At 34.6% G+C, this 24,151-nt stretch overlaps 1 protein-coding gene across 2 annotated transcripts in view; it reads right to left on the bottom strand.

Moving 5' to 3' along the window:
• Positions 1–24,151, bottom strand: part of LOC101894508 (cGMP-specific 3',5'-cyclic phosphodiesterase) — a 219,042-nt gene that overhangs the window by 139,440 nt on the left and 55,451 nt on the right. For both annotated transcript variants that reach the window (XM_059132180.1, XM_059132181.1), the window contains one exon: positions 9,997–10,031. The gene's annotated coding sequence lies outside the window, so the exon portion shown is untranslated. The remainder of the gene's footprint in view (positions 1–9,996; positions 10,032–24,151) is intronic.

The raw sequence follows: 24,151 nt of genomic DNA, 5'->3' as shown, positions 1-24,151 counted from the left end.
TAACTTAAGCTAATGTAGACAACATCGAATTGATGAAAATTTTTATAATATCCATGTTTTACAAAATAAACATGGATTTAAAATCAAAGATAATATTTTAGGAAAATAGAATATTTTCATATAATATTTTGCTTTAACCAACAAATTTAATTTACTTAAATCCTTTAATGGCCTAACTACATTGCATTCCAAATTGCCGGAATATTTCCACCTCAGTATCAACAAGTTTCAGCAGAAAAACAGCCTAACACATCATCCGCAACATTTCAACAGATAGGTACAAAGCAAGCAAATATTTCAAAACTTCAAATACATTTTCCGAACAATGATGTTTCTGTCCTACGGCATTATTTTGGGATTTATGCGTAAAAAGTTTCAAATTTCAAACAACTACACCGCTCCGCTCCACTCTGCCCCTCATCACCTGCCACACGCACACTCATTTATTTGAAATTTGCCTAGAAGGTAAAAGCCGCATAGAAATAAATGGAATACCCCATAACAATTTGTTGGTGGGACACAAGTGTTGAGGCATATCTAATGGCTTTGGGATGGTGGGGCATTATGGACCATGCCATCCTATTTACATACGAAAACAAGGAAAAGAAATTCGTAACGTATCGAATGAAACATTAAAAGCTTATCAAACATGTGTGGTCGAATTTGGTTAAATAACACATGTTGAGTTCCTTGTAAAGAAAAATAACCAAAGTGAATAGCAACAAATTCCTAGATTTTCTCTCTTCCGTTTTTGTTTTTTGCTAGAATCTATTTTTTGCGTTCTGTTACACAACCCTGAAAAGCAACAATGTCGACATTGACAAAGTATTTACCAAAGACATGTTTCTATTCCCTTGACTCTAGGATGTGATAAGGACACACATGTGGACGCCCACACTCCCAAGTTCAAGTGAAAATGTATTGTTTTCTATTTTCATGAAAATTTAAGGGAGACCATATAAAAAAGTTACTCTGTTGAGTTATGTTTTGAAATTTGATAGGAAAGTGAAAATAAGTTGAAAATGTTTTTGGTACAGTTTGTTTTTTTAAGAAATAGGTTTTTGAAAAAGAGTAGACTCTAGGGAGAAGATTTGTAAACGTTATCCGTCTTGGAATTAATTCGTTATATACCCTAACTTTTATGTAAGAAAATAGTAATAATCCCAGCCAAATCACAAATACATAAAAGGTTACTGATAGTTACGAAAGCGGATATGACAATATATATGTCAAGAACCGCTGGGCCGATTTTCACAATTCCCATCAATTTGGAATGGTCTCTTACCAGAAAAGGATCAAATCTAAGAAAATCGGGGAAAAAATACCAATAAAAAGTGAATATCTTAGTTCCATTTTTTTCAATTTTTGTCATTAGGATCAAAATTAAAGCCTGTTACTCTTGAGATGTACATTTAAAGGTTCAAATGGACTAAAAATATTAAATTTTTCCAATTACAACTCACATTTAAGGGAAAATAATGAGGCACTGTTTTTATACCCTCCACCTTGAAAAGGAGGGTTTATTAACGTTGTCATTCCGTTTGTAACACCCCTAAATATTCGTCATTGACCCCATAAAGTATATATATTCATAATAAGTATAAAATTCTAAGTTGATTTAACGATGTCCATCTGTCTGTCTTTCTCTCTAGCCTTCATAAAACGGTACCTCCCGATATTCGGTATTTTGATGGTTTTTGTCACAATTTTTTGGGGATTTGTCTAAAAATTGGTATTTGTTGGTCATAATGGGTTCTAACTCCGGTGGCAAAACATTGTATGTATAGGTCCACGGTTTGGTATAGCCCCCTCATATAACGGTACCCCCCAATATTCGGTATTTTTATGATTTTTGTCACAGTTTTTCATAGATTTGTCTGAAAATTGGGCATTGTGGGTCAAAATAGGTCCTAGTTCGTGTAGCGAAACATTGTAGGTATAGTTCCAGACTTAGGTATAGCAAAATGCAGGTCGCACTTATTATCCGATTGAGATGAAATTTTCCAAACAACATTTGTTTGGCCCAAGGACGAACCCTATTGAAATTGGAGATAATCGGTAAAAATTTAGATATAGCTCCCATATATATTTTCGTCCGATTTGCCTTTTCAGATATAGCTATAGCTCCCATATATATTGTTCATCCGATTTGTTGTATTTGTTACCCACAGCCGTAATATGCACTCCGTAACAACGATATTCAGGTAAATATATCAAACTAGCTGGCCCGGTCCGCGTTGCCGGCCCGTAGTTTTTGTCTATTATGCATATTTGTCAAAGCATAATTATTCAAAGATATGAATGTTATAAATGTTCATGTACTGGTCGATTAGTTTTTAATTTTTAGTCAAATGAGCAGTAATTTGGAATTTACTGTACTTTGTACAACTCATAATTGAGGGCTAATTGATTTAAGAATAGGCAAAGTTTATTACTTTTTTAAACCCATTATCACCTCAGATTGTGTATTAGAGTCCTCATAAGTCCCCCTAACCATGTTGGTCTGTTTGTCCGCCAAAAGGTGGACTTGAGTGGACTATTACATGGAGAAAATTCTAAAATTTGTAGATATGTTGAAATTTTTGTGTAATATTTTCACCCCCAAATACACATTTTTAGCCAAATCCTTTGAAATATGGTAAATTGCGAAACATCGACCTACATTGAAAACTTTCTTCACCCCTCTACCCCCTTAGAAACAAAGATGCCAACTAAGGGCCAAAAATAGAAGAAAGTAGCGAAGACTCCAAAAATGGCTTAAATCATACGATGGTTATTTATGATCGATATCATGACCTGCAAAAGCGATTTAAGGCATCTTAAATGTTCAGGAAGAATTTTTGGGAGAATAGAAATCCTTTTCTTACTAAAAGTCCCATTCGCTCTACTATTTTGTAGCCTTTATATTTGGTATTTTACTGATTGTACTCCCAAAAATGTTTGCATTTTGAGCTCTCATTGGACGGATTATTGTCACATGAAAGAAGTAGGTCCACGCTTTGAAATGAGCCCCATTAGTATTTTTCGGTCATTTTTGTTTGTTTAAATGTCTGCGCATCTTCCAGCTGAAGCACGATGTAGGCTCTGGAGTTGAAAGGTAGATGTCAGTTACCATCGTATTTCGCACTTATTTCATTTTTTTGGTGAAAAATTGTATATAGTGAAAAATTATTCTTTATTTTGTTCACAAAAAATCCACTGAATTCAATATGATAATACAAATTGAAAAAAAAAAATGACAAAAGAATAATAACAAATTGAAAAAATCTTCAACTGATTTTTTACAGCAACTGTTTAAATATCCTTACAAAGTTTATCAATAGAATGTACTTTTATTTTAAAATTCAATTCCATTGGAAATTTTTTTCGATATTTTCCCGTTTTGAGAATTGTTGCAATGAGATCTCTTTTTTCGTGATTTTTTTAACGATTTTGAAAAAGTAATTATCTTTTAACTTTGGTGTGACCGCATTAAATTATTTCGGTATCATATATTCCGTTTCGCCACCACATAATTCGGTACTACACTTCCATGTAATCCGCCATCAATTTCAGTTCTCAAGAAATCAAGTCAATTAAATAAATTGGTATTAATATTCGAATTCAAAAATAAAATATAAAAAGCACTACAAATGTACATTAGAAAAAAGTAAGTCAAAATGGAAAAAATCATGCAAAAAAAACATTACTATTGTACATTTCAAAAGTCAAAATGAAAATGTTAACATATCACATTTTTACGCGATTTTTTTGGATATTATCCTTTTCGGATAAGAGACAATTCCGAATTTGTATGAATCATTAAAATCAGTTCAGCGGTTCTTAAGTTATAAGCGTAGTAACTAACACAACTTTCTTTTATATATATAGATACCGCTCAGAAATATCTTTGCCAAATTTTATCGAGGTACAGATTTGGATATAGTTCTCATATATATTTTTATCTGATTTCAAATTAATTTTGCACCAAATGGGCAATACAAGTCCGAATTTAAAAGATATAAATGCTTCGGCATATTTAGTCCTTTGAACTTTAAATTATAATTATAATCATAGCGTGTATGATTGAATTCTCCCATAAAAACTTTTAATTATTATGTGGAGCTCTACTAAATTAGCAAAGTGGTGTAGGGTATCATAAAATCGGCCCCGCCCGACTTTAGGACTTTCTTTACTGGTTTACTCTTCGGAAAGAATAATAAGAAAATACAAAAATATCTGATTTTTTTTTTTTTTGTATTATTCAAGTTTTGTCGTTTTCGGAAGGAATAATAGGAAAATGTTCAGTACACATATCCAAAAAATATCCGGATCTCCTCTAACGTGATCTAAATTTAATACCATTTAGTACTTTTGAATATAAGAATGGAATAGATATGAGATTAGTACACATTTCCAAAACCACCTCCATATCTCAATCGCAGACACAAACAAAACAAATTTGAAGTTTCCAAAACTCATATCAAATATAGTTACATTTAGTATTTTTTTGTACAAAAATATGTTACGCATATCCAATGCTAAATCTCAAACACAGATACCATCAGTAATCTAAATATCAAATTTCAGGATTTTGTCTCTATCCCTTCAGCCCTAATACCAAATATAGTACCATTTAGAACTTTCCATTCGAGTATGGTGCACATTTCTGAAACCTCCTCAATATGTCCAGGCAACACATGATCAGCGACCGTAATACTAAATTTCAGATTTCAAGCACTATCTATTCACCCGATACCGAATTGTGCCAAACATAGTACTATTTAGTACTTTTCTTGCCCTTTTAGAATTCATTTCCAACACCACCCCTTCATCACAAACCTAACAGCAACTGAAAACACAATAAATAATTTCAAAATTCCAGATTAACCGTTCACCCTGAAACAACCTTTTCCAAATTTAATACCATTTAGTACAGTTCGCAAACTTAGTTCTCATTTCCAAAACCATCTTCACATTCCAAACTTAGTTTTCAACCTTGATTCTCATACCAAATATTTAAATCTATCCGTTTACAAAATACCAAATGAAACTTTTCGTCATCTTAAAGTTCACATTTCCATCCATGGTATATCTATGGTACATTTTTGGTCGGCTCCAAAGTGACTCCATCAGTGACTCTCATTCCAATAATCTAGCTTGTAGCTCACTCCGTTTGTACAATACAAATTATTCAATTTTAGCACATTTGAGTAATTTTCGTACCATTTTATTACGCATTTCTAAAAACCCAGCCTTGTCATATGGCTACGCACCAAAACGGACTCTAGTGCAAAATTTCTGGGCATTGATTCTCAGTCAGTTATACTCTCTATTATATATACTCTTTTATATATAGAAAATACAGTTTCTTCAACAAATTCGATTTCTTTATTTATTTTTAACCTCCAAAAATTTAGTTTTTCCTGCTCTAAAAAAAATTGTGTTTACTTTTTGCTTCAGTTTAATTTGTACGAAACAATTTACCTCAATAATGCCATTAAAAAATTTTTGATACCCTTATTTTGTGGTACACAAACCTGTTCGTTACCACTGTCTGTCTGTCCGTCTGTCAACTGACAAACAAATGTGAATTATAATTGATGCATAATGTACGGCATCAAGTTATTAGTAATTTTTGGTGTTTTCATAATGGTTTCTTTATTCCAGGAATAAGAACAAAAAACACGAACACACACACACATACACATGCACATGAACCCTAATTTAACAACAATGTGGGTGGTTGGTTGTTGTCGACGAGTACATAAATGGCTGGTTCACTTTTCGTCGTTGCCTTGGCAATGCTAAACGTTTGAATGCGTAATAACTAATTTTATGCTCGATATGTGTAGGTTCTTGCGGTATGCGCGCATGTAGTTGTTGGTCTTTTTTCTGTAGGTCTTGGTTTTGTTTTGCTTTTTGCTCTGAACACAAAACCACACGTACACACTCGCACAAATTATAAATAATGTCGGCTAAGGGACCGTACACCAAACGTGTGTGTGTGTGTGGGAGGGAATGGAGTGAGTTTGTGTCTTTCTTTGTTGCTCAACTTTCTCATCACCCTCAAAGGACATTTGAACTCTTCAAGGTTAGTTGGTGGCAGTGGGTACGCTGGTGCTGCACTACCGCTGCCAGAAGACGTTTATATGCGCTGCGAGGTTTCTAATGGAAAATTATACCTTTGGGGCATAAAACTATAAATGTTGAGGGAGTTAGTGTTTCTGCTTTTTTTTTTTTTGGGCAATGTGTTGCTGGGACGTGCATTAGAAGGGGGCTTTTCTTGCTATTCAAGGCCACTTTCATTTTTTTATTATTTCCAGTATAAATATGTCACATATTTAACTATTTAAATTGAGTTTCGGGGTATGGTTTCTAGGGTTTAATTATTAGAATTTTTAATGACATTTAACAGAATGTAATATTTATAAAAAAATATAACTATCTGTTAAACCTAGATATATGGTTTACTCTGAGTTTTACAGTGACGTTTTGTGCAAGATATCTCATATTCTGACACTTTCGGCCTGTAACTTTCATGCATTAGCTCGAAGAAAACCGAGAAAAAATTTATCAAACAGTTAGGAAATATTTTCGCAATTATTGTCGGTTTTCATATACATTTAGAATGGAGGTGGGGTTTGGGTCAGAATAGAAGTCCATTGTTTGAAGATATTCGCAAATTATTTAGTTGTTGAAATGGACCAAAAACTGCAATAACTCCACAGTTCACAATTAAAGACCAATCAACACGGAATATCGATCCATACCTTCGGGTACCTCCCCCACAAAAGGTCGAAATTTTCCAAAATTATTTTTTGGCACTGAAAGAGAAACGATAATCTGATTTTGCTCCAGCTTTGCAAATCCTAATATTTATATCAGTGCTATGTCAGGTGAAAATGGACAATATCGGTCCATTCCATCAAGTACCTCTTCCACAAAGAGTCAAAATTTAGAACAATAACAACTCTTATAAAATTTGATTTAAGAGTGCGATTGTCTTCAATTTTCACACATCGCAATAATTTTATTAACTCAAGGACTGGGGCCAAGATTTACTACATCGGGCCACCCCTTCTGGTACCTCCTCCTCAAAAGGTCGAAATTTTCAAAAAAAAAAAAAAAAAAAAAAAAAAAACACAAAAAAATATTTTACTGCACAGAAAGAGAAAGGATAATCCGATTTTGCTCTAACTTGGAAAATCCTAATATTTGTTTCAGTTCTAGGTCAGGTGCAAAAATTAATAATATCGGTCCACTCCATCAAGTCCACCTCACCCAGAAAGGGTCAATTTTTTAAACAACCAAAACGTTTATAAAACCCGAAATAAGCATCAGGCTCTCTTTATATTTCACACATCCCCTTATGTTCACTAACAAAAGATCTGTTGTGAAGATGGGATATATCGGTCCACTCCTTCTGGTACCTCCCCCACAAAAAACTCAAAAAAAAAGCGAAATAAGCATCCAACTCTCCTCAAATTTCACAAATACAAACATTTTTGTTTTCTGTTGTGCAGATGATATATATCTGTGAACCCCCTCTCGTACCTCGTTCACAAAGGGTCACAATTTTCAATATCTTTATCTGTCATAACTTGCGAAACAAGTCAGCGATTCTTTACAACTTGCTACATCTAAATATATCTCTCTTTGCCACAAACCTGAGACGAATATTGAATTTATGATTTTCCATAAGAGATGAAGCATGAAAATGGAATTATTCAATCGCCTATATCTGGTAGGGGTTAAATATTTGAATAATCATAACCGAAGTCAAAATAATTTTAAGTAATAGTACATTGGCTGAGGGTAAAGCCGACAGATACTCTTTAACTTGTTATACTCTCCACCATACATAGTATGGAGGGTATATTAAGTTCGTCATTCCGTTTGTAACTCATCGAAATAATCATTCTAGACCCAACAAAGTATATATATTCATGATCAGCGTAAAATTCTAAGACGATTTAGCCCTGTACGTCCGTCTGTCCGTTGTCCGTCTGTCCGTCTGTTGTAATCACGCTATAGTCTAAACGAATTAAGATAGGAAGCTAAAAATTTGCACAGATCTCTCTTTTGTCTACAGGCAGGTCAAGTTCGAAGATGGGCTATATCGGTCCACGATATCGTATAGCCCCCACATAACGGTACCATCGGATATTCGATATTTTGAAGATGTTAGCCACATTTTTCAATGAAATTGTCTGAAAATTCACACAAGTAGTTCCTTGTGAATAATTTACCCCGTGAGAGAGAATTGTCTATATATGTCCACGATATCATATATCCCCCATATAACGGTACCCCCGATATTCGGTATTTTGATAACTTTACCCACACTTTTCAACGGAATTGTCTGAAAATCCAAACAAGAAGTTCCTTGTGGGTACTTTATACCTCGGCAGAGAATTGTCTATATAGGTCCATGATATCGTATAGCCCCCATATAACGGTACCCCCCGGTATTCGGTATTTTGACGATTTTAGCCACATTTTTCAATGGAAGTGTCTGAAATTCCGCAAAAGGAGTCCCTTGTGAGAATTCTACCCTCTGAAAAAGAATTGTCTATATAAGTCCACGATATCGTATATCCCCCATATAACTGTACCCCCCGATATTCGGTGTTTTGATGATGTTAGCCACATTTTTCAACGGAATTGTCTGAAAATCCATGCAAGGAGTTCCTTATGGGTACTTTATACCTCGGAAGAGAATTATCTATATAGGTCCATGATATCGTATAGCCCCCATATAACGGTACCCCCCGGTATTCGGTATTTTGACGATTTTAGCCACATTTTTCAATGGAAGTGTCTGAAATTCCGCAAAAGGAGTCCCTTGTGAGAATTCTACCCTCTGAAAAAGAATTGTCTATATAAGTCCACGATATCGTATAGCCCCCATATAACGCTACCCTCGATATTCGGTATTTTGATAGTAGTTTGATGATTTTAGCCACTTTTTCCAATGGAATTATCTGAAAATCCACACAAGGAGTTCCTTGTGAGTACTTTACACCCAGACATAGATTTGTCTTAATAGGTCCACAATATCATATATACCCCCATATATCGGCACCTTTCTATATTAGATATTGTAAAGATTTAAAATAAAATTTAATGGATTTTATTTTTTTTTTTTTTTGAAAATTTTTTAATTCGTTCCAAATGGTGGAGGGTATTCAAAGTTCGGCCCGGCGGAACTTACTGTTTTTTTACTTGTTTTTTAATAAGCTCTACTTTTATAATCTTCGTTTTTCCTGTAATTATTGGAAAAATTGAATTTTGAGGCATATCGTAATCTAAAAAAAAATCTTTTATTCATAGGAGACTTGAGAGCTACCATCTTTCTATGGTAGGACTACAAGGCGTTTTCAATCTATTGAAGTGCAGAAAGAGGTATTCAAACCATAGCGCGCCTGAAAAAATGTCATATAAACATAAATAATCTCCTATTCATAGACCAGAAAGAGAACGCTGTTTTATTCAGGATTGAAATAAAAATCTATCCATTTAGATTGCTATAGAAGCCTCCTGTCCATATAAACCCTAAAATGGTATTCCATCTATAGGACTTAATTTTTTCATTTTCTTCTGACCTCTAGGATGTTTTTTACGTTGTTGTAACCACAGAAGGACTGAAAGGCGTCTTCAAAAGACTTCTATATCTATCAACAGAAAATATGAATAAGGCATTTTATCTACAGAATAGTGACTCCAGCCATTCACCACATATCTGCTAACAAAAATCAAATCTTAAAGCCTTTTTCAAACCTAATACAAAATAAATTGTGCGGAAAATATTTGTTGTATTGGGACACAACTGTTTAGGTCTGCCTAATCCCATTTTTTTCATTTCTCTCCAAACCTACAGTATTTCTTTATTTTATTTAGAGTGATCTCCATAAAAATATGATAATAGCTTTTTAGAGGCAGCTATAAAATAAAATGTAACAAAAACATTTACTTAAAATGTGTTGATGGAGAAGCTGTTAGGAAAAAACTTACCTTTTTAGAGTTGCCAAGAAACTTTCTTATGGAAACTGCAAATAAAAGAAAAAAATATGTTAATATATAAATCAAAAGAAAGAGGAACAAAAAATTGAGTAAAAAAGGTTGAGGATAAAATATGTGGCATTCATTAGCGTAGGAAGTAATCTGAGAGAGGGGGATTAAAATGACATAATTTAAAAGAGGCTTTCTCAGGATTTTGTTATTTGAAGGGACAAAATATAACAGGCTTAATATTTTACGAAGAATAGAAATATTAAATTATAACAATTAAGAATTTCATCTTTTAAGCCTTTTTTCATTTTTCTATTTCTATGTACATTTCTTAAACTGTTATATTTTGCACCTTCAAAAAAATCTCCCTTCAAAAAAAATTAAAGCTACGCCCTTCATAAAAATCCGACCAGACAAAGATTTATCATTGAAAACGAATTGAGGCACGCCCCAATACCATTACTTATGTTATTCACTCTGTGCCAAAGCGAAATCAAATTAAATGTTATAAAAGAAACACAAACTTTACAAAATAACAAATAAATGGAGTACATTTTAAAGAAGCGAAAAATGGAACCCAAGCACATGACAGACATTTAAAGAAAGATATTGAAAAAAAGAACTTAAGAAAGTGTTTTCATGTTAATTTAGTTAGCCCACCCATACACCTGGCACCTTTAAACCCAGCCAACCAACCCTGCCAGTCAACCTATCAAATATTCAGTTAACCAAGCTCTCGCATTCATCTACTGTCTGCCACTCATTCATGTACCCCTTCGTACTGCCTTCGGGTAAGATGGAAAAGCGTGTTTGACTCGCCACGAAATGCAAATAATTTTAAATATGCCAAGAATTGTTCCCACGTCAAATGCAAAGAAGAAAAATGCGTAAGAAGACTAAACGAAGTAATTTGAGTAAGTGGCTGACTGAATGGCTGGCCCACCAGCTGCCAGAATGATGGAGGCAGCAAGCCTGCCAATGAAATCACTAGAACGATGTGATAACAAATGAATGAAATTTCAATATTTTAGTCTGCGCCATGGACACGTTTGGGGAACGCGTGAATGAATGACGTACAAAATGAACTGTTTAAAGTACACACACACACACAAACACACTTTCAACGCCTACACAGGAAATGGGTCAAATTTGTTGGTACACAAACATTTAAGAGGCTTTTATTTGTTCTTAGACAGTGAGAATTAGTTATTTGGGTAAAGAAAAAAGTTAAACTTTAACTTTATAATAAAATTTCAGGTTATGGGTTATGGATCAAATTTCAAGATTTTCAATTATTATATCCCACAAAAAAGTTCAAAATTCCAGAAGAGAATAGTTCAAGTTTTTCTCAGCTCAATATTTGAAGGAGCCTTAGGTAATGTGAGAAATGGACGAAATTGGTTCATTACTTTTGACACCTCACCTACACAGGGTCAAAGATATCTGTTGAAACTTTAATATCATGAATGCTCTTTGAAAGTTTTTTTGTAGGAGATTTCTTAAATGTGATCTATTTATAGAAGAATTGTTAAGGTCTTTCTATCTATGGAAGATCTTCTATATATTTTCTCACTAAAAAATATGTTTTCTATAAGGCTTCATCGAAGGAATGACAGTTTATAAGTCCTCTGTCCACCAAAGGTCTTTTAAGGCACTTTATCCTTCGAAAAACAGAAGGTCTTTTGAATACCACACATACCAATATTTTGAGAATGGAAAATCCCTTAAATGTTTTCTCACCAGAAAATAGGGTTTCAAGGTCTTCTATCTAGAAAGGTCTTCTATCATGGTATTGTATCATTAAACAAGTAGGCAGAGGCTATAGACGTGCGGGCGGACCATGTGATACCCTACAACACCAGAATAAATAGGAAAACCTCATAAGGTCCAAACCCATTTTCTTCGATTATTTGAAATAATATCATACCGTCCTAAACAAATGTTACCCTTGTTATACCCTACAACACTATGTGTTGGGGGTATTATAAGTTTGATTGGGCCAGAATTTATGTAACACCTCGAAATATTGGTTTCGCCGAGCTGAGTCGACCTAGCTATGTATGTCCGTCCGTCCGTCTGTCCATGTTAATTTGTAATCACGCTACAGGTCGCAATTATGGCCCGATCCTTACGAAATTTTGCACGAAGGTGGGGTTAGGGTCAGAATAGAAGCCTATTTCTTTTGGAGATGATCGCCAAATGTTTAGGGGTTGAAATGGACCAAATACTGAAAAAATGTCGGATTTTGCAGTAGCTATACAGGTCGCAATTATAGACCAATCGACACCATATATTTTGTGTTGAAAAATTCAAAATTTTTCGTAATCCCGCCGAAATCACAAAGCCATGACAAGGTTACTTCCGATCTTTACATTGATGTTAACATCCAACAAATCGGATATATAGAAAAATATGTGCGATATATATGTCTATCAAAGAAGATATGCTTGAAAATCACAAAGCCATGACAAGGTTACTTCCGATCTTTACATTGATGTTAACATCCAACAAATCGGATATATAGCAAAATATGTGCGATATATATGTCTATCAAAGAAGATATGCTTGAAAGATCTCTTATATGTCGAGAACGGCTGAACTGATTTCGACAGTTCTCATTAATTCAGAATGGCCTCTTGGCAGGAAAGAAAAAACGTCTAAAAAAATCGCATAAAAAATATCTCTCTAAAGATGAAAATATTGATTTTGTAATATTTTCTCATATTTTTTCAATTTTGTCATATTTTTGGCATATTTTCATTTTGAATTAAACATTTGGTAATATTTCTACAGCTAACAAAATTAAGTAGTTAGGATATCAGGATATCATATACAGATCGCATTTATGGCCCGATCCTTACGAAATTTTGCATGGGGATAAGATGAGGGTCAGAATAGAAGCCTACTCTTTTTGGAGATGATCGCCAGCAGGTCGTAATTATCGTCCGATCCTCACGCACATTTGAATGGGGGTTACCGGACATTGCAAAAGCCAATCAGTTTTGGATGGCCATTCAAAAATATTCAATGTGTGAAATAGTTTGCCAACTTTTGTAGACAAAATACTAAAATGTCCATTTCAGAGGCTTTTTGGAGAATTCACAAATACAGGAAAGACGCACTTCTGACTATTTCGTTAACGCTGATTTAATTGAAGAATATAGTCAAATGTCTGTATCTCATATAGATGCAGTCAAAAACCAATAATAAATGTTAATCTTTTGCCACTTCTGAGAGATTATAGGTCTTTGGGAAATATTGGTTCCAGATCTAGGAAGACAATTTAATTACCAATAAATTGGAAATGAGCAAATTAGTTTAAGTTGATATTATTCGAAAATTAGAGAACGAAATCTGATGGTTTTCTTTTATTATTTGTCACAATATCTTGTGGAATTCTTTCGAGTTTCTCGCCTATATAAACAGAATCGTTTATTATAGTGCTGTAGGGTATTCAACGGTCGGCCCCGCTCGACTGTAGCCTTTGCTTACTTGTTTTTTTTATCGGGAATATTTTCCTTATATTAAGACTCAATGTCGTGCTGCTAGGTGCCCAAAATAATTTCACACAAAAGTTGAGGTCCATTTTACCCTTTAAATATAATTCAAAGGTCGTCCAAAATTCTACACTTCTGCGCTGTTCTAAACCCCATCCTATTGGTTTATAATTGTGACCTGCAGAACCACTGCAATATCAGGAAACTTTGGTCCATTTGAAGCCCTAAATATACAGAGTGAGATGAAAAAACTACCGCCAACTTCAGACGGCTGTCATTTTTAAGCTACTCGTCCGACAGCTGTTAAAATTTTTCAGGTGACAGCTCATTATATTGTTTACAAGCATACAAAAGCAATTTGGTGGTGAGAATTTTCCAGAAAAAAAATTATTCGTGACGGAATTCAAGCGTGATAGTGTGATTTCTTTATATTTGGCTGGAAAACCACAAGTAGCTATCGTTAGAGCACTCCAGCATTTAAATGTGAATAAAACTTTTGTGTCTCGCACCATCGCTCGTTGTCCTAATACTGGTAATGTAATTCGACGTCAAAGAAGTGACTCGTGAGCTGAACATATCGCAATATTCCATTCAGCAAATATTGAAAAATGAGCTCTAGGTAAAGCCAAGAATGGTTACAAAATGAGGTTACTCGCTTCAGTTCCAGCGCACAATAGCCACCATCGCCACCAAATCTCCGGATACCAATCCGTTGGACTATTATGTCTGGAGTATTTTGTAAAGTGAGGTTGGCACTAAAAATACCAAAGTGTCGATCACCTCAAGCAAGTGCTTCGCCGGGAATGGGCCAAAATACCGCAGAGCAACATTCGGGCAGCGTGTGACGGTTTCATTGGCCGTTTAAAGGCCATAAATCGTACCAAAAGTGGCCAATTCGAACAAATGCAAACTTATTCTAAAATTTGATGCTATATACGACATTTTTTGCGTTTTTTCAATAAAATTTAATAAAAAATGTAATAATTATGGCGTTCGACTTTGTTGCAGTTTTTTATGTCACCCTGTATTATAATATCTTTTCCTATTATACCTAATTTTAACATAAAATAAATACTACAATACCCCTTTAAGCAATGACCTGCAAATATTTCATTAAAAAAAATTCTTGGCAACAGATGTCCAACTCAGTCTACTAATTTACCCAAATTAAAATATTTAAAATACATGCCCCAAATGTGAATAATTTGGTAAATACTGAAGAAAAAACTTTTGGCACAAAAACATTAAACATTTAAAAGTACACAGACGCACACATATTTACGCACATTTCAACATCTGTAAAAAAAACGAAAACGAACAAAAGTACTCAATTGGGCGAAAATATACAATTCGAAATAAAACGAGAGAAAAAAAAAGCAATCCCACAACCACACCAAAGACAAACGTCTGGGCATGTTGGATAAATATGTTGAGGCAAAACTTGGATGGAAACCGCAGTGACGTTTGATTGATATTTACAATTTCATGTGTTTCTTTTTTTCTGGGTTTCTTTCCCAGAATGTCGTATGGTGATGAATTTGTGTTGCTTTCTGGCTGGGGTACTTTATTTGCTGTCTGTCTCTTTGCTTTCGATTCTAATTTCAAACATTTGTTCTGCTTCTGTTTCTCATAACCAAATGCCAAACCAAAATGAATCTGAATTTGGTTCAAACAAATTTCCGGTATTCTGATATCACATGACGGAAGCTGTGGTAGTTACAGGTGTTAAGTCTCATAAGGTTGGGGGGCGGGAGGGAAATTATTGGTTTTCCGAAAACCACAGAACACATGTGTTTATATTTGTTTCGTGTAGTTAAGTCCCTTCAATGGTTTTAAGGGATTTCTGTCAAAGTTTTTAAAAGTACATATTTGATTTGTAAGCTGTATTTAAAACTCATATCATATCATATGTATACATTTACATATTGTGCATATATGTTCCAATCATAGAAGACATCCACCGGTAGAAATCCATTAATTTATAGAAGAACTATAAAACGGCTTAAAATAACCGCTTATCTTAAGAGAAGTTACAGCAAGCACTTCTATACATAGGAGGGTTGTAAACCTATTTGCACATGGCCGGTTTTTAGGAAACCTATATTCCGCCAATTGAGGACCTGCAAGATGTTTACGGACTATAGCAGACCTGCAAAAGATCTTCGGCTCGCAGAAGACCTGTAAAAGACTTAGGGCCCACATAAGACATGCAAGAGATCTTCTAAATAGTCTCTCACTCTGTCCATAGAATACCTTTGATAGGTCTTCTATCTGTGAAAGAAAGGTTTCTGTTCATATGAAGGTCGTTTGTTCATAGAAGATCTGCCAGAAAAGCTATATTTTCCATAGATATCCTTCAAAATGTTTTCTACTCATAGAAGACCAGTCAACGGTCCTCTCTCCATTTAAGGCCAGTCGAAGACCTTCTTCAACCGAAGACAAGAAAAAGGTCCTTAGTACGGAGAAGTTCTGCACAACATTTTAAATTTTCTATCCACATAAAACGACATTTGAAAGAATTTCGGCCCGTAGAAGGTCTATAGAAGGTATTCAGTGCAAATAAATCACAAAAATATTACTCTCTCCCTGTAAGACCTAAAGGTCATAGTCATTAAGAAACTCTTCTAAAAGGAGTTCGATTCATAAAACCTCCGAAAGGTCTTCGATACAAATATGGCCTTGTAAGATCTACTTTTACTACAGCTCATTATATTGTTTACAAGCGTACAAAAGCATTTTGGTGAGAATTTTCCAGAAAAAATTTATTCGTGATGGAATTCAAGTAAGTTCGGCCGGGCCGAACTTTGAATAACCTCCACCATTTGGAACGAATTAGAAAATTTTCACAAAAATTAAATCCAATAAAAATTATTTTAAAATCTTTAAAATATCTAATATAGGAAGGTGCTAATATATGGGAGGATATACGATATTGTGGACCTATAAAGACAAATCTATGTCTGCGTGTAAAGTACTCACAAGGAACTCCTTGTATGGATTTTCAGATAATTCTATTGGAAAAAGTGGCTACAATCATCAAAATACCGAATATAGGGGAGTACCGTTAAACGATATTGTGGACCTATATAGATGATTCTCTGCCGAGGTATAAAGTACCCACAAGGAACACCTTGTGTGGATTTTCAGACAATTCCGTTGAAAAATGTGGGTAAAATCATCAAAATACCGAATATCGGGGGTACCGTTACATGGGGGCTATACGATATTGTGGACCTATATAGATAATTCTCTGCCGAGGTATAAAGTACCCACAAGGAACTACTTGTGTGGATTTTCAGACAATTCCATTGAAAAATGTGGCTAACATCATTAAAATACCAAATATCGGGGGTACCGTTATATGGGGGCTATACGATATCGTGGACCGATATAGCCCATCTTCGAACTTGACCTGCCTGCAGACAAAAGAGAGATATGTGCAAAATTTTAGCTTCCTATCTTAATTCGTTTAGACTGTAGCGTGATTACAACAGACGGACGGACAGAGCTAAATCGTCTTAGAATTTTACGCTGATCAAGAATATATATACTTTGTTGGGTCTAAAATGATTATTTCGATGAGTTACAAACGGAATGACGAACTTAATATACCCTCCATACCTTTTTTGGTGGAGGGTATAAAAAACACAAATACATAATACCCTGACCACCTTGTGGTGTAGGGTAATGAAATGTAAAAATTATGGCATTTGACTTTTTCGCAGTTTTTATACCCTCCACCATACTATGGAGGGTATATTAATTTTGTCATTCCGTTTGTAACTTCTCGAAATACTCATGTCAGACCCAACAAAGTATATATATTCTTGATCAGCGTAAAATTCTAAGACGATTTAGCCATGTCACCATGTTACCCAGCCAGGGTAAATTTTTACAGACATGTATATTTTGCCAGTAGGCAGGTTAAGTTCGTAAATGGGCCTTGTAGGTCCAAGTTATCATATAGCCCCCATATAACGGTACCTCCCGATATTCGGTATTTTGATGATTTTAGCAACATTATTTACCGGAATTGTTTCAAATTTGTCATTTGAAGTTCGTAATGGATACTACAGCCTAAGACAGAAAATTATCTGTGCAGGTCCACGTCTTCGTATAGCCCCCATATAAAGGTACCCCCCGATATTCGGTATTTTGATGATTTTAGCGACATTCTTTAATGGAATCATTCCAAATTTGGTATTTCCAAATTTGGTATGGTTCGTAATAGATATTGCAGCATAAAACAGAAAATGGGCCATGTAGGTCTACGTCTTCGTATAGCCCCCATATACCGTACCCCCCCCGATATTCGGTATTTTGACGATTTTAGCGACATTATTTACCGGGATTGTTTCAAATTTCGCATGTGAAGTTCGTAATGGATACTTCAGCCCATGCCAGAAAATTGTCTGTGCAGGTTCACGTCTTCGTATAGCCCCCATATAACGGTACCCCCTATATTCGGAATTTTGATGATTTAAGCTACATTATAAACAGATTTTTCTTCAAGTTTCGCATTTAAATATTGTGATAACTTATGACAACAGTCGGCTATGCAGGTCCACGTCATCGTATAGGCATTCGGCGTTTTTAATATTTTTAAAGAATTTTTAACGGATTTTCTTTTTTTGGAAATTGCCAAATTTGTACCAAATGGTGGAGGGTATTAAAAGTTAGTCCCGGCCGAACTTACAGCTTTTTTACTAACTTTATCTCACTCTGGTAGGATAGTTACCACCCAAAAATACCTCTTTGGTGGCTCTTGATGGAATGGTGGGGTCACTCTATTTAGGTCACTCTGCCGCTTCACTCGTCTTCTTTTTTAGTCACACTTTCAGAATCCACTAGATTTTTCCTATAATTATTAAAAGAATTAAAATTTGTCGCACTGTGTAATGTATATATACACATATTTAACACAATTTTTGAGTGTCTCGTTTTTTATTCATTCCCTTTTATATCTAAATATCAGAGTTTTTTTAGTTCTCAATCACTTGAGTTGTTTTCCGTGTTTAAAAAACATAAGTTTTATGCAATTCATGTTATTTTTGTTTTCCTTTTCCACAATTCTTCTCACCACTTCGAAATGACAAAGTGTACGTGTATGTTATTTTAATTTTTCTTTTTATAACGAAAAAGTGTTGTTGATAAATTTTTGATGAGCAGCAAGCACATCAGTATATTCAGTTCAGTTCGGAGTTTTCTTTGGTCTTTCAAAAGACATTTGTGAAAACTATTTACTTTGCATTTCCATTAAAATGTCGCCGCTGGACATGTTTAGATGCAACAAGTAAAAAAGCTGTAAGTTCGGCCGGGCCGAACTTTTAATACCCTCCACCATTTGGTACAAATTTGGCAATTTCCAAAAAAAAAAAAAAAAAAAAAAACCGTTAAAAATTCTGTTAAAATCTTAAAAATACCGAAAGCTTATACGACGACGTGGGCCTGCATAGGCAACTTTTGTCATAAATTATTACAATATTTAAATGCGAACATGAAGAAAAATCTGTTTATAATGTAGCTAAAATCGTCAAAATACCGAACATGGGGGGTACCGTTATATGGGGGATATACGAAGACGTGGACCTGCACAGACAATATTCTGGTATGGGCTGAAGTATCCATTACGAACTTCACATGCGAAATTTGAAAGAATCCCTGTAAATAATGTCGCTAAAATCATTAAAATACCGAATATCGGGGGGTACCGTTATATGGGGGCTATATGAAGACGTGGATCTACATGGCTCATTTTTTGACTTTGGATGAAGTATCCATTACGAACTTCAAATACCAAATTTGAAACGATTCCGGTAAACAATGTCGCTAAAATCATCAAAATACCGAATATCGGGAGGTACCGTTATATGGGGGCCATATGAAGACGTGGACCTGCACAGATAATTTTCTGTCTTAGGCTGTAGTATCCATTACGAACTTCAAATACCAAATTTGAAATAATTCCGGTGAATAATGTTGCTAAAATCATCAAAATACCGAATATCGGGAGGTACCGTTATATGGGGGCTATATGATAACTTGGACCTACATGGCCCATTTACGAACTTAACCTGCCTACTGGGAAAATATATATGTGTGCAAAATTTTAGACTTCTATCTCAATTTGTTCGAAAGATAGCGTGATTACAACAGACAGACAGACAGACGGACAGACAGACAGACAGACACACAGACAGACAGACGGACATGGCTAAATCGTCTTAGAATTTTACGCTGATCAAGAATATATATACTTTGTTGGGTCTGACATGAATATTTCGAGGAGTTACAAACGGAATGACAAAATTAATATACCCTCCATAGTATGGTGGAGGGTATAAAAAGGAAAAACCAGTTGGGGATCCATATTTTTGTATGAAATGCATGCATGCATGAATATGCATGCATAAAATGTTGTGTACATGTTGTGTGTGTGTGTATGTGGGCGGTATTAAAATATGCAGCAAACAACTACTGGTTGTCAAATAGTTGGGTGCGATATTCCAAGAATGCCATCCATATCAAGTCGTGTCATAAGTACAAAGTGAAGAATTTACAAAATCATAACACAATTTGTTGTTTGCAAATACAGAGAACATTTTTTTCTTCTACCAAACAGCAATTAACGCTCGAAGCAATGAAATGCAAAGGATTTGCAAAGAGAGATTCCTCAAATAGATTTCGCAAAAAAAATCTTGATTGACTTGGAAATGGGACAATATTTTGCAAGGAGTTGAGATATGAAGTACCTTACAAAGAAATGTAACTAAGATTCTTTTTTCGCAGTTTTCGTCCACTTTGTCGGTATTTTGTTAGTTAGATATCTTAGTAAAAAAATCCTTTTTAAAAATCACCGATTTAGGTTAACTTAATTTGCTGATAGGTTTCAAGCAACTTGTCTAAGATTTGGATGTAGCTCCCTTATATATCCCTTATCCGATTTCAGGTTTATTGTGCAAATAATGGCTAATATCAGCCCAAATGGAGTAAATTTCGGGACGTACGTTTCCATTTTGTTCAACTCGGCTCCGATATTTATTTTTATACCCTACACCACAAGGGTATTATGTCTTTGTGCATTTGTTTGTAACAGTCAAAAGAAAACGAGATAGACCCATAGTTCCTTTTGATAATCGGTAAAAATTTAGATATAGCTCCCATATATACCTTTAGTCCGATTTGCCTTTTATTGTGCACCAAACGTGTAACATCAGCCCGAATAGTATGGAATTTTGCACATACAACCAAATTAGTATGACAAAGTAAGTATGTCAAATTTGATCGAAATCGGTTCTGATATAGCTATAGCTCCGATATATATTGTTCATCCGATTTGTTATTTTTGTCCTCCGCAGCCGTAATATACACTCTGTAACAACAATATTTGGGGAAATATATCAAATGCAGCTCAGAAATATATTTGTTAAATTTTATCGAGATCGGTTCAGATTTGGATATAGATCCCATATATAACTTCGTCCGATTTACCTTTTATTGTGCACCAAACGTCTAATATTACATACGACCGAATTTAGTCTAGAAGGTAGTATGCCAAATTTGGTGAAGATCGGTTCAGATATAGCTATAGCTCCCATATATATTGTTCATCCGATTTGTTGTATCTGTTACCTACAGCCGTAATATGCACTCCGTAACAACGATATTCATGGAAATATATCAAATACAGTTCAAAACTATCTTTGCCAAATTTTATCGAGATCGGTTCCGATTTGGATATAGTTCCCATATATATCTTTATCTGATTTCAAATTAATTTTGCACCAAATGGGCAATACAAGTCCGAATTTAAAAGATACAAATGCTTGGGCATATTTAGTCCTTTGAATTTTAAATTATAATTATAATCATAGCGTGTATGATTGAATTCTCCCATAAAAACTTTTAATTATTAAGTGGAGCTCAACTAAATTAGCAAAGTGGTGTAGGGTATCATAAAATCGGCACCGCCCGACTTTAGGACTTTCTTTACTGGTTTAATATTAGCCTTCTTCTATCATGATTTCATGTACTCTATAGCAAACTATAACTGTTCTTAAGCAAAATGTTGATAGGTGGTATAATCTACTTGAAATAAGTTATTTTGTTACGGGAGCTCTACTAAATATGCATAGTGGTGTAGGGTATCATATAGTCGGCCCGCCCGACTTTTAATTTTTCCTTACTCGTTGATTTTTGTGGCAGTAATTTTTTTATAAGTAGGAGGATATAAAATACAAAAATATTCGTTTTCTGATGCAAAAATATGAAACAAGTGAAAAAGCAGTAAGTTTGACCGGGCCGAATTTTTAATGCCCTCCACCAATCGGAATGAAATTGTAAATTTTCAAAAAAAATATGGGTTTGTGCGATTTTTGTCATTTGCCAGTACGCTATTCAAATACGAAACATGAAACAATTCCAGTGGATAATGTCGCTAAAATCATCAAAATACCGAATTTAGAGAGGTACCGTTTTATGGGGACTTTACGAAAACGTGGACCTGATTGAGCAATTTTTGTCATTGAATGTAGTACCCATTAGGAACTTTAAATTACAAATTTGAAACATTTTCCGATGAAATGTGTAACACAAATCATCAAAATTCCGAATATCTGAAGGTATAGTTATATGGGGACTATACCAAAATTTAGACCTATATTGACTCCTATTTTTTTTATAGATTTTCAATTTAACTTTGACATGATAAGGAGTTTCCTTTCTTTACAAACTAATAATTGTTCAGGTTCGTCACTTTTGTTTAACTCATCTCCCTGTAAACAAAATTTAATGAGCAACCAAAAATTATACCCCTTCTGTATGTGATGTAGGTCATAAAAGTCGTCAGGAATTGCATATTTCATAAGTATGTGGAAAACATTTACAGCACAAGTTGAGGAGATAGATAGAAAAGCCCTGAAAATTTTTTGAGCAAAAACAACAACTCTAAAGGAAATTTAATAAAGTGCTTGTCAGCTTCAACATAGATGATAGACGGTAGTTAGTATTCCATTTTGTTTTTTTTTTTTTTTTTTTTTTTGTTCGAACATTCTTAACAACATTCCTTTGACTTCGTCATTGACCAGTCTATGACTAACTGACTGACTGACATATGTACGACATGTGTAATGCATTCGAAATGAATGTTTTCTTCTGAATTGGTAATGTAAACAAAATACCGAATGGCAGAGCTTTTGAATTGCTGATGTATTCAGTCCTGTGGTTAGCAGTAATTTGGCCATCAGGAAGCCGAACCCAACTGCAATATTAATGTACAAATTGTATATCCTTGCAAATTGAATGGACGTAAAAGAAGGGGTAGCGTTCAATAACACAAGTACTTTTTGTTTTGATTTCATTGAAAGGTGCTTTCGAAAAAAAGAAATAAACAGCAAATAGTGCTTGACTATATGCACAATTTTTTTCTATGATTTGATTGTTTCCGATATGCAAAAGTTTTCTTGGTAAAACGAAGTTAAATATTCAGCCGAAATACAAATGTTCCAGCAAAAAAAACAGAAACAGTTAGATGTTGAACATTTGAATGAAATTCTTACAGGAAATCCTCAAAATTCTCTAAGGTATTTAATAATATTAACCTTTATCCATAAAGAATTTTTATCGAAAAATATTATATCTTCAAAAGAAAACTAATTGTGAAAAAATCTCTTTAGTCGCAACAACAATAAAAACAGTTAAAAAGCAGTAAGTTCGGCCGGGCCGAACTTTGAATACCCTCCACCATTTGAACGAATTTGGAAATATTCAAGAAAAAACCGTTAAAAATCCTGTTAAAATCCTAATAATACCGAATATAGCCGTTATATTGGGGTTTATACGACGTTGTCAGAAGCCATTACCATATTCAAATTCGAAACTTGAAATAAACGGTGAATAATGTAGATAATATCATCAACACACCGTGCATAGGGAGGTACCGTTACATCGGAGGTATACGAAGATCTGGACTTGCATAGACAATTTTCTGTTACAGCCTGTAGCTGTCCATTACGAACTTCATATACAAAATCTCAAACAATTTCGGTGAGTATTGTATCTAAAATCGTCAAAATACCGAATATAGGGAGGCAGTTATATGTGGGGCCTTACAAACTCCTGGACCTGCATAGTCAATTTTGTGCCATAGGCTGTAGTATCCATTTAGAAGCTCACATACCAAATTTGAAACAATTCCGGTGAATAAAGTCGCTAAAATCATCAATATACCGAATATCGGGAGGTGCCAATATTTGGAGACTATACGAAGTCGTGGTCCTATATAGACACTTTTTTTCTGTCATAAGCTGTAGTATCCATTACGAATTTCTAAATCCCAAGTTTGAAACAATTCCGGTGAATAATGTCGCTAAAATCATCAAAACACCGAATATCGGGGGGTGGCGTTATATAGGGGCTATATGAAGGCGCGGACCTGCACCGACAATTTTCTGGCATAGGCTGTAGTATCCATTCCGAACTTCAAATACAAAATTTGAAACATTTCCGGTGAATAATGACGCTTATATCACCAAAATACCGAAAATAGGGAGGTACTATTTTATGGGGGCTATACCAAAACGTGGATCTACTTGGCCCATTCGGTATCCATGTAAACCTTTTAATAGCTATTTATTGCGATTGCAATGTAGAAAAAAGATTTT

Source organism: Musca domestica, unplaced genomic scaffold (genome assembly GCF_030504385.1).
Source record: "Musca domestica strain aabys unplaced genomic scaffold, Musca_domestica.polishedcontigs.V.1.1 112, whole genome shotgun sequence".
Lineage (NCBI taxonomy): Eukaryota > Metazoa > Arthropoda > Insecta > Diptera > Muscidae > Musca > Musca domestica.
Note: the sequence above shows the minus strand (reverse complement) of the source record. Positions and strands in the feature narration are given on the sequence as shown.